This window comes from Labrus mixtus, chromosome 21, assembly GCF_963584025.1.
Source record: "Labrus mixtus chromosome 21, fLabMix1.1, whole genome shotgun sequence".
NCBI lineage: Eukaryota > Metazoa > Chordata > Actinopteri > Labriformes > Labridae > Labrus > Labrus mixtus.
In genome coordinates, this window is record NC_083632.1 from 18,906,391 (window position 1) to 18,916,757 (window position 10,367).

General features: G+C 39.8%; 1 long non-coding RNA gene across 1 annotated transcript; it reads left to right on the plus strand.

Moving 5' to 3' along the window:
* The first annotated feature begins 5,522 nt into the window (after positions 1–5,522).
* Positions 5,523–9,229, plus strand: LOC132955321 (uncharacterized). The gene is made up of 4 exons (XR_009665921.1): positions 5,523–5,557; positions 6,856–6,960; positions 8,690–8,713; positions 8,873–9,229. It is a non-coding gene; the product is annotated as an uncharacterized LOC132955321 (long non-coding RNA).
* Positions 9,230–10,367: the final 1,138 nt, after the last annotated feature.

Here is a 10,367-nt window from a genome sequence, read left to right on the forward strand (position 1 = left end):
ATAAATCTTTACAAAAAAACTCTAAGATCAGTAATGTTAACAGAAATGTAAGGCAATGTTTCAGATGAAGATTGAGAGTCATGTCTAACGTTTTGTTGTTGGTTACTGTTTTGTACTTATTCCTAAATTACACAGTTGGAGTGCCTATTTGGGATTGGTTTTCTAGTAAGAGAGAACGACAGTAGCCAGAAGGCCAGTCAGACAACAGACACTCAAGAATGAACTCCACCAGGGTCAGGATTCTTTGTTTGTGACCTTATGAGTGACACCCACAGATGTTCCGGTTGGCTCTGAAACCACAGGGAGCCAGCAAACAGCCTGGCTCATGCCCTTTCATGCCCATTTGGAACTGGGACAGAGAGTCAGGGGGTAACTGGCCTTCAAGACTTACAGGCTAGTAAACCCAGGTATGGTGAGTCTGGAACAGCTGAGAGACATGACGCTCTAGAGACGGTGAATCATTTGAATTTGCGCGCAGATATTGTCAAATAAAATGTGTTCTTCATGTCAGTATGACATAAAAACTAAAGTTAGCTCAGTCTTTAGCCATCAGCGTTCAAAATAAACACACTTATCACACAGTCAGCCGATATTTGCCTTCTGTGAAGGGAGTGTTGACAGGCCTGCAATAACTGACACCCTCGAGAGTTGATAAATAAGTCAGCTGGCCAAACAGAGGAGAGCATCAACAAACTTCAAATGCAGTTACATTATCATCACATGAAGAAGTCAAGATGTTAACCATGTTGGAAAACTAACCGTCAAACACGCTATCAACCTCATGGGATACTCAGCAAATCCAATTTTTCATAAAAACAGTTTTTTAGTGGATGTGGTGGAGGTTTGTGTTAGCAGACCTGAGAGTGCAGGTAGAGGAGCTCAGACAGGTAGTGGGAGCCAGAGTATGGAGGGCTTCATAGGTGATAATAAGGAGTTTGAAGTGGATACGCTGGAGGATGGGGAGCCACGGGGGTGATGTGGTCCCCATCGCGGTAATGTGTGAGAAGATGAGCAGCAGTGTTCTGGATATATTATAGTTTCTTGAGAGTTTTGGATGATGAACCGTAGATGAGATGAGATGCAGTAGTCTAGCCTGGAAGTGATGAATGCATGGGTGAGGGTGTCAGCAGCTGAAAAGGAGAGGGATGGACGGAGGCGGGCGATGTTTTCCGAGATGGAGAAAGGCTGTTTTGGTGATGTGTTTGATGTGGTTGTCAAATAATCAGCATTATTCATGATAGCAATGGTTGACTTTTGTAGGTCATAGTGAGGCATCAGTATTAATCTCAGTATGTTTCATAACTGGTGAAAAACTCCCCAATGTTGGTTTAAATGAGTTCAAGAACCACGACCAAACACCACTTCCTTATGTAGACTGTTCAGATATTACACCCTGCCTACTCAGGACTCTCAAGATGCATAATCTTGTATCTGCACAGATTTGAAATCCACACGCTCAGGAAATCGTTTGACTGTGAGAAAAGACTAACAGCACTGACAAAAAGTCAGACAACTGCCTGGAAACAATAGAGATGAGAGCAATTCAGATATGTGGGTGTTTGTCAGCTGTTATCAGGGCTGTCCTCATCATTGGTGAGTCCTTTATCTTTATAATGTAGTACATAATACATCTCTGCTGCTTTGCTAAAGTGCTCATGATGGATAGGCCGGATCTTTGTAACATAACAATGAGTAAGGTCTTTTTACCTGCTCTTTTGTAATGTTAACAGACAAAGAGTAAGGTCTTTTACCTGCTTCTTGTAAAGTGTCTCGAGATAACACTTGTTATGAGTTGACGCTATACAAATAAAAATTGATTGATTGATTGATCTCAAGCTTAGGCAGACGCAACTCTCTGCTGCTCTTTGTCCACTTTTTAGACACGTTAATTGTATTTTTTGTCATTTTCTGAAAGCCTGAGATCTAGGACAATGGATATGACCCTACTTGTAGCTTCTTTTAACATGAATGTCTGGAAAGATGACCTACAGTCAAGTGCATTACAAATGAACTGTCAGCTGATGGGTTTAGCAAACTCTAGTGATGTGAAATATTTAACAAGATACAAAAGAAAAAGGTGATATACGTATGAGATTAGGAGCTTGTGTGTGTGTGTGCGTGTGCGTGATATATACCATAATATACCATAATAAACCATAATATATATAATATTATTGTTAAAGACATCACAAGTAATTGTGGTATTACTTGTTTGTATTTTTAAAATGACCAGAAAGACAAGGCCACATTAGTATAGACAGTTAGTCCCCTCTTAGTAAGGTACGCATGTATGTGTGTGTGTGTGTGTGTGTGTATGTGTGTGTGTGTGTGTGTGTGTGTGTGTGTGTGTGTGTGTGTGTGTTTCACTGAAACTGAACTAAACTTAAAAAACGATCAACACTCTGATTACAAAGTAATGACATTCTGTGTCCCCCCATATACTGACACCATTTAAGGGTTAATACTTTAAGGTGGAATATATTATCATATAATGATTATTAATATTATTAGTGAGGCCTCAACATGTACAATAAGTACAACAGTGTTAATTTAATACTGTTCGTAATAAAAGTTGTTAGATGGGTAGTTTCAGGACTTGCATCCTGACTTGGCCCGTTAGTTAAACAGTGAACTGTGAGTGCTCATGTTGCTGGACCTGACACATTATGTAAGAGGTCACACTGTGGTCACTGGAAACTTAATCTCTCCTAACAGTCTGGATGTGTTAGGCGTTCAGCTGAACTGACCAAAAACTGGATCATAACAGATAGATCATTCCGTAACAGCAACAGGCTGAGCCTATATGCAACATGTTGAATCATATAACCTCTAGAAAAGTAGGTAAGCTGATGTCTGAAGGGAATTGTTGGTGATTCTGCCTGCAAAGTAAATGTTACTAAATTTAACTAATACAATATGCTAACTGACAGATGATTACTGAAAAGGTCAAAGGTTATTCCACCTTTATTTGTAGTCTGATTTCTGCTGCAGCTGCATTTTCCTATTACTCTTCTGTAGAATCTCAAACACAGTAACAACAAGAGCTACCAGAGGCATGTGACTGGTGGTTCTTAAATATAAAACAGCCACTTACTGAGCATGTATGCTCTGTTTCAGCGTCACCCTGCTCCAGTGTCAGCTACAGCCATAAACCAGTATGACTGTGTCCTCTAGCCTCTGCACAACAGTGCTGGCTTAATGTTCTCCTGGCAGTCACTCCTAAATGTGATGCCTCCTTCTTATTTTTAACCTCAAACTGCTCTGAATTGTTAGAAACACAAGAGCGCCTATGATGATTTTTTTGTGTGTGTGTGTGTATTGTCGTGCCCAATCCATACAGATGAATCTACAACCTACAGAGAATATTTGCAACAGTTGGGTTACATAAATTGAATTCAAAGTATTGAGCAAAACTGAGCTGTAATCCCACATTTATTCTGGGTTCGTTTGCATCATCAACAGACTTAGATCGATATCAATTCATTCAGAATTATGATCCTAATCAGTGAGCACTGTGTAACTTTGTTTAAAAAAAAATACCACTTGTTATGAAACAGCATCAAAAAGTAATGAAGCAAAAAACTACAAATCCCAAATGAGAACTGACTACTAGTTAACCCTTAAAAAAGTGGATCATCATGATGGGTAGTTACTCACTTAACCATTACCTAATCCTTCCTTACTTATTTTGTGTACCCGATAGTGAAGCATCATAAAGTGCGTGTACCGTATTGTAAAGTGTTACCATATTTGGTATTTAACCACTGAAACTAAGAAGGATATCATGTGCTCAAGGTGGCAGAGCAGTAGACTCCAGTTGAAAGTCAGGGAGATAGCGTAAAAGAAGAGTTTAGTCGTGATTAGTCCGTGCACCCCTTGTACAGAGGCTGTTGTCCTCTGAGTCGGCGGCCTCTGACCTGTGGCTACTTGAGGCTATGTAGAACCATTAGAGGAAGAACCGCTGTACAACCACTGAAGGACCATAGTGGACTTAAATGCAATGGCAATTCTAGAGTCTGGTGGGGCCCTAGGCAAAAATCATTTTATTTGTTGATTTTGCATTGACAACTTTGGTTTGCACAGCAACACATAGCAGGGCAACAACAGTGAGTGCTGTTAGCTGGGGCCCCCTTTGGGAGCACCTCTGCTTAAACGGTTCTTTATACAGCAGTGGTGCTATATATTACCAGTGTCGGGTAATGTTGGGTAGTTGAAGTTGCGCTGTAGTAGGGACAAATTACTGAAAGAACCACAGCAGCTTACCTCTGTTTGGTTGTGGAGATGTCTCTGAAGCGGTTACAGGCACACTTATGTGGGAGAGGTTTAGGTGGAAAGTTAAGAAAAAATGTGGAAAACACTCACACGTTTCAGCCTAATGGACTTCGTCAGGGCGTTGGAGTACTGCCCAGGTGTGCTGGGATAGAAAATAGGTGAGAGTTTCCTTGTGTCGACAACCTGACATGTGACATCCTGCGTCCTGAGACGTATTGATTCACTAGAAAATGTATAAAGAACCACTATTCTTTGTGTGCCGGGAGAAAAGCCACAAAGCTATCCTAAGCAGGCCGACCTGCGTTTTCACCTCCGTGTGTTTTTATATTGATGCATGCCCTGATTCATTTGAGGTACTTTACCTCAGCATTTGTCTCTAAGTGATGCACCTTTTAAATGTCTGTGTTTTGTTGTGAATGTAAGGCATGCTGTCAACATGCCAACCATCAGGCACATGGTAAGCTTGGTCTATATTGAGCATGTGAACTGTACATGTACAAACACTCTCCTTAGAGAGGCCTTTGATTGGTAGTTATGTCTTTATGTAAGACTGTCAATGTTTGAAATTGTTAATGCTTGGAAACTTTATATTGGCGATTATCTAGGTGTGCAATTCATATATTTTTTGCACATATGTGTTATTTACCCGCTCTAGGTTTGCTACAATTCATTAGTACATTCTTGAAGCTGGTCAAATACTGTACGTACTACGAAGGTTACTTTAAAAGACACGTTGATTTTTCTGCTGCCAGAGCAACATTTTAGAAAGTACCAAAGAAAACTGCAGATGCATGAAAAATCTCCTGTGCAACTGCTTTTCACTGAACTGTGCACACCACTGCACTGAGCTTGGCCTTATCTGCAGTCAACATCAAAGCTGTGGTTACCTACTTCCTGTACCTCTCTGGACCTGTTTTTGTGACCTCAAACAACAATGTGTTCCAGATTGTCTGCTGATGATTGTCAGAGGAGACGGAGAAGACTCTCCAGAAAAACTAGGTGAGTTCACAGTTTACACTGAGTACTTTAGTATAACTCTTTAGTGGTGATTACCATACAGTATGTTGATGACTCAAGGGTGATGAGGTTATATTTCAGAAAACAGTACATTCTTGGTATTTATTGAGAAGTGGGCACCCGGTGGTTACTTTTCCACATGTCTTTCTCTGCTCTCACTTCCAAATTTCTGAATATATCCACTGTCTTGTATCTCTGTGAAAAGCATAAAAGGCTCCATAATAAATCTTTGGAAAAAAAACTGCAGAATTAAGTACAACAGTCCAAGGTACCACAATTAAAGGTCACATATTGTGCAAAATACACTTTACTGTGTTCTTCTAACACTAACATGGGTCCTTAGTCTGTCTACAAACCCTCAATTATGCTGTCCGGCTTTTGCTTGCTCCACTTTTCAGAAAATGTGTGCTCAAACACGCTGTTTTTTTTTTCCCTTTGCGACATCACAAAGGGCAGTAACCCCTCCCCCAGGTGGGTGACACTCCCACAGCTAGGTGCTTGTTCTGCCGTCTGAGTCTGACTTCTCACTGTAAACAATAGGGAATTGATCGAGAAAGCCCAAGCCACCCAAGCCCTTCTAGAGGGGCGTAGTCAAACACAGCTCATTTACTTATTTAAAGGTACAGACACAGAAACAGCCTGTTCTGAGCAGGACTGAAATAGAGGGGTTTATAGGCATGATCAAATACAGGATCAGAGTGGATTTAGAACAAGAAACTTCACAGACATGTTTTGGGGAGCTCTGAGACTTATTTAAACTTGTTGAAAAGAGATTAATATGTGACCTTTAAAAAGAAGACATCCATTCAGATTGATGTCTCTCAATCCATTTATTGATCCAATGAATATTTCTGTTGACATATTACAAGGTTACACATATTTTAACTTTATAAATAGTCAAATGAATCAAGAGGGATAAAAGTTGTCTTTGGCTGAAAATGTAAAAACCTGTGAAAATGCAATAATGCCTGTATTAATAAGTCTCTCTTTATGATTTGAATTGTATTTCACTTATAACTGTTCCATAAAATCAATCCATGACGATTTTGTGACTGATGAAACTTGACCGTGTCATCCTCAGTGACCTAAAATGCAACTGGAATCCTTTAGAACATCTGCAATGGCAACATTTATTCTATTATTTAACTGTCAATATTCTAGTTTTGAAGAGGTTTGCTGACCTTGACCAGCAGTCAACTTCATCAAGCTAGGAACTCAATAGTTCCTAGATGTTCAGGATTCAAGTTGCAAAAACTTGTGACGCAACTGAATTTGTGGAAAGGAGCATGATACCATGACTGAGTCTTTTTCTCTTCAACACAGTAAACAAGTTGTGAAATCACACATCGTCCCTTCCTTCTGCTCCTTCCATGTTGTCCCCCCTCCTCACACACACACACACACACACTCACACACACACACACACACACACACACACACACACACACACACACACACACAGACGTACTAGTGTGACACGGGGTAAACATGAGTTGACATTTCCCAAACGGATGTTACAGGTTTAACCTTGCATCTTGTGATGTTTGCTGCTTGTTTTTGTTCTAGATATGACGTATGTTTGGATCGGAGCTGGGGTCGGCCTCTTATTGACTGCTGGATACATTATTTTCCAGGTGTGCATCATGAGGAGGTTTATGAATGAAAGCACAGGTGAGGGTTATGGACTCTTGTAAATATTAAATATATTAAGAAACATTCATTTGTCTTTTTAGTTTCTTCTAATGAAGTTTTTTTTTTTTTTAAATCTTAACTATATGAATGATTGGAAGTACCAGATAATATGACACTATGCTTTAAAGGCAGAGTCGGTAATTTTCGAAAACTAGTATGATATTGAAAGTAGTATTCCCTCAGTGCGCACTCGAGCAAAGCATCAACCCAGCACACTTTTTTTCACAGTTTTTGCCAAGCACCACATTTCTCCACATTGACACATCTTTCAAAAAAAAAAAAGACAGCCTGTGTGTGTGTTTATACCACCACTGAAACAACACACTCAATGAGCAATCTCCTGAACTGACAATGCACATGTGCAGACCCCTGTAGCCAATCGGATCACACGGAAATCACGAGCGGCGTCCTCTCTGGCTAATCATCGGGGAAGGTATCATCTTGAGTCGGGTTTCTAGCACTGCGTATGGTTGCATGAGTCCGGGCTGACCTTTTGCTCCTTGTTTGTCTAGTTTTGATTCATTGGTTGATTGATTCAAACATGTTTGAAAAAAGTTGTTCACTAAATAAATGACAACAGCCATAAACAATACTAAAGTAAACAGCCATTTCAGCTTACACAGCACAAGAAGCAAACATTACATGTTGGAAAAGGAGTATGATGAGGTTTACATTTATTTGATCCTATCCCCTTACATTACAATGACTGTATTCATATTAATTCTAAGGAAAACTATGAATGGAAGCTGCCGTGCTCACTGTGTGTCGGGTAACGTTGCGTAGTACAAGGTGCGCTGTAGTAGGGACAAATTACTGAAAGAACCACAGCAGCTTACCTCTGTTTGGTTGTGGAGATGTCTCTGAAGCGGTTACAGGCACACTTATGTGGGAGAGGTTTAGGTGGAAAGTTAAGAAAAAATGTGGAAAACGCTGACACGTTTCAGCCTAATGGACTTCGTCAGGGCGTTGGAGTACTGCCCAGGTGTGCTGGGATAGAAAATAGGTGAGAGTTTCCTTGTGTCGACAACCTGACATGTGACATCCCGCGACCTGAGACGTATTGATTCACTAGAAAATGTATAAAAGATAAATAAGTGAATAAAATGGTAAACTGCAGTGGACAAAAATAATACTGTGGACAGAAAAAATATAAGTAATTGTAAAAAACAGTCAGTGCAATTCTGTGTACATGATGATCTTGATGTCTTGTGTCAAGCACTTTGATTTGCCTTATAATTGCTATATAAATAAACTTACCTTGCCTTAGGCTACTGTATTTTATGTTCATGTCATAGTCTGTTCAGTGTTGAGAATGACAGATGTTCCTATGGCATGTACTGTATGTTCATATATTGACAGCATGCTATTGAAAATGCTAAAAAACATTGAACAGTAATGATGATTTTATACTCAGCATACATCATTAAGAAGCATATATGTTTAGATTTAGCACAGCTGTGTGCAGCTGGCGGAGTAAAGACCTAATTATTTGGTGTTTTGTGTTGATCATTTAAAGAAGAGTGTATGGTATGGTATATGTTTTATATTTTGTGCATCTGCTTTAGCTTTGTGTGTGTGTGTGTGTGTGTGTGTGTGTGTGTGTGTGTGTGTGTGTGTGTGTGTGTGTGTGTGTGTAGTTTTGGCAAACAGAGCCCTATAGTTTCAGGAACTGTGAAAAACTAATATGTTGAACTTTCTTTTCCTTCAGATGCTAGATCATAAACCTTCAGAGGTAAGATATTATGAAATAATTCCTTTTTTTATTTGTTATAATGACAATCATTGAAGAAATGGAGATGGCACAAATAAAAAAAAATGTAATTTTAATGTAATAATTGGATGTTTGCATCAAATGCTACAGGTGTTCATGTCCTTTATTTACTCTTAACAGCAGCCTCACCAGCTTGCCATAATGCCGTCTCAGCCAATCAGAACATCCCATGCCATTGGTGTCCAATGACATGCAGTGTTAAAGTCAGACAGAGTGATTTGCAGGATGATGTGAAACCTGCAGAAGAGGCATGTGGGGGGGTAGACGATCAACCAGGCGGACAGTTTCCCCCTCACGTTTCCACACACAAAACACTTTTAAAGATCTGATTTACATCTTATGATGACGAATCGATTAACAATTACCTGTAGCAATGTGGTTTTCAAACTAACTATTTTAAGATAATATGAGAAAAGTGTTTTCATTTGGCTGCTGAGTGTTGTGTAGTTTGATTAAATCGTCATTTTAAAGCCTGAATGTGTGTGTACATTTGTGTTTGCTTCCACTCCTCCTCAGGAGAATCCAGCTGCTCCACTGGCACACATTCCTCACTGAGGCCGTTAAACACCACTCAGCAGAAAAGATCTGCACTCTAAGCAATTCTTACATTATCCACAAGAGGACGACATACCCCTCAAGTAAAAATACACTTTTTAGAGTAACCAAAATATTACCTCTGAACACCAGAGGAGCCTTGTATACAGTTTTTTTCTGTACTTTGATTTCTGGTAGGGGCATCAAAAACTTCATTTTAACCACTAATTTGACATTTTGTCACATCTGAATAATGACAATGCGCCTCATTTTACCTTCTTCAAACAACATATTTTAGCTCCAATTATTCAGACATCACATCACATACATCAGAAACTCTTGCATACTGTATTATATCTATGTTGCTTTTTTCCAACTTTCAAGGTTGTTTTGTAAAAAACACACATCTCTCTTCTCTATTAAAATAAATTGTGGGCTTCAGAGAGTTTCACTTATCATCCCAGGCAGGCTGGGAAATGGCTGGGCCCCTGGAAGGCCTAATGAAAAGGCCCCCATCATATTTGATTTCATATATTAGCACATGCATGTTGGATCAGTAGTGTTAGCCTTGATGACACTCGCCTGCTCAACCTGGATGTGATCGATTGGCATTTGGATCTGACTTGAAAACCTTCGTTCACAACTTCTTGTTGGGCACAAATGCCAAAGCCAGCTCCGTCTTTTTCTTGTCCTCTCTTTTTTTAGCTTCCCAGCTTTTCTGCAGGTCTTGGCATGACAACACTCAGTCTAATATTACTGGCCAATAGGCTCGCCTGTGGCATTAACATTACCAAAAATAATTTCATACCATTGGAAAAGGAGGGGGGTTTAACTTTTGAATCAGCTACATTTTACTGAAGCAACAATAAATGAAACGTTAGTTATCATTGCTTCAATTTAGAATTTACCTTGTTTTCGATGACCTCCATGGAGGCCCCCATGAGGCCTGGCGCCAGAAAGTTGATGTACTTTAACTATGATGCTCTTGAGCGCTAGCTTAGCTCACCGCCATGTTCAGTTATGGGCGGCACTGTATGTCAGTCATGGCCTGTCCCGAGCTCTGATGTTCTTTTGCTACTGT